Genomic DNA, 2,106 nt, shown 5'->3' with positions numbered 1-2,106 from the left:
GAAGAAGAACTAAAAAGCCCCTTGATAAAAGTGAAAGTGGAGAGTGAAAAAGTTGGTTTAAAGTTCAACATTCAGAAAACTAAGATCATGGCATCTGGTCCCATCACTTCATGGCAAATAGATGGAGAAACAGTGAAGACAGTGGCTGACTATATTTTTGGGTGCTCCAATATCACTGTACATGGTGATTTCAGCCATGAAATTAAAAAAAAAAAAAAAGCTCTTACTCCTTGGAAGGAAAGTTATGACCAACCTAGACAGCTTATTAAAAAGCAGAGACATTACTTTGTCAAAAAAGTTCCATCTAGAAAGGCTATAGTTTTTCCAGTGGCCATGTATGGATGTGAGAGTTGGACTATAAAGAAAGCTGAGTGCCAAAAAACTGATGCTTTTGAACTGTGGTGTTGGAGAAGACTCTTGAGAGTCCCTTGGACTGCAAGGAGATCCAACCAGTCCATCCTCAAGGAGATCAGTCCTGGGTGTTCTTTGGTAGGACTGATGCTGAAGCTGAAACTCCAATACTTTGGCCACCTGATGTGAAGAGCTGACTCATTTGAAAAGACTCTGATGCTGGGAAAAATTGAGGGCAGGAGGAGAAGGGGACGACAGAGGATGAGATGGTTGGATGGCATTACTGACTCAATGGACATGGGTTTGGGTGTACTCCAGGAGTTGGTGATGGACAGGGAGGCCTGGCATGCTGTGGTTCATGGGGTTGCAAAGAATTGGACATGACTGAGAGACTGAACTAACTGAACTGATGGATAAAATTTCCCTCTAAGCAGTGATTTTTCTCCATCCCATAAGCTCTGGAACTGTAGTATTTTGTGTTTGTTTTGTTTTAACTCAATGTGTTTTACAATTTCTTTCACATTTTTCTCTGATATAGTGGTTATTTACAAGTGTGTTCATATTTGTTTAAAAAAAATTTGTTATTGTTCAAATTTAATTTACTTTCGTTTTAGTCGAAGTGCATACTAGGTATAGTTTGAGTCATTTCAAATTTGATAATGCTTTATCTATGGCCAAGTATAGGTATATGAAGGAGAATATGTCATGTCTATCTAGAAATAAAGTATGTGTTCTGCTGCTGTTTCTTGAATTTTTCTATAAATGTATATTATAGTGTTAACATCTTATATTTCCTCATTGGTTTTCTGCCTTATCAGTCTATCCATTTTAAAAGTGACTTAGTTCTCTTCAAATATATCAGTTTGTGCTACATGTATTTTGGAGCTCTCTTGTCAGATACAAACATGTTTATAATTATGCCATTTTACTAACGAGAAATCACCATTATATTATAAATATCCCTCTTTCTCTCTAGTAACAGTGTTTGTAACAATGTTTATTTTGTCTGATTTTAGTATAGTCACCCCATCTAATTTTTGGTTACTATTTGTTTAATATATAATTTCCTATTCTTTTATTTTCAACCTATTTTTAGCTTTGAAAACAAAGTATGTCCACTGTAGACAGCATATAGTTGAATATTCTTTCAATTTATTTCAACTTTCTAATTCTTTACTTTTGATTAGATCATTTAATCTATTTAAATTTAATGTTATTATTGGCATTTCCATAGTTTGCTTTTTTTCTTTTGTTTTCTGTGTGTATGTATGTGCTTAGTGCTGTCTGACTCTTGGCGACCCCCTGCCAGGGTCAGGCTCCTCTGTCCATGGGATTCTCCAGGTAAGAATACTGGAGTGGGTTGCCATTCCTCTCCAGGGGATCTTCCAAAGAGCAAGCATCTTTTAATTTCATAGCTGCAGTCACCTCCCACAGTGATTTTGGAACCCAAGAAAATAAACTCTGTCACTGTTTCCATTGTTTCCTCATATATATGCCATGGGACTTGATGCCATGATCTTAGTTTTTTGTTGTTGTTGTTTTTTTTTTTTTCTTTCCCCCATCATTGGCTATGTATTTTACATATGGTAATGTAAGTTTCCATGTTACTCTCTCCATACATCTCACCCTCTCCTCTCCTCTCCCTGTGTCCATAAGTCTGTTCTTTATGTCTTGCTACTGCCACTGCTGTTGCTAAGTCGCTTCAGTCGTGTCCGACTCTGTGCGACCCCATAGACGGAAGCCCACCAGGCTCCC

Source organism: Bos indicus x Bos taurus, chromosome X (assembly GCF_003369695.1).
Source record: "Bos indicus x Bos taurus breed Angus x Brahman F1 hybrid chromosome X, Bos_hybrid_MaternalHap_v2.0, whole genome shotgun sequence".
NCBI lineage: Eukaryota > Metazoa > Chordata > Mammalia > Artiodactyla > Bovidae > Bos > Bos indicus x Bos taurus.
The sequence above is the reverse complement of the archived record's forward strand: the minus strand, read 5'-3'. Positions refer to the sequence as shown.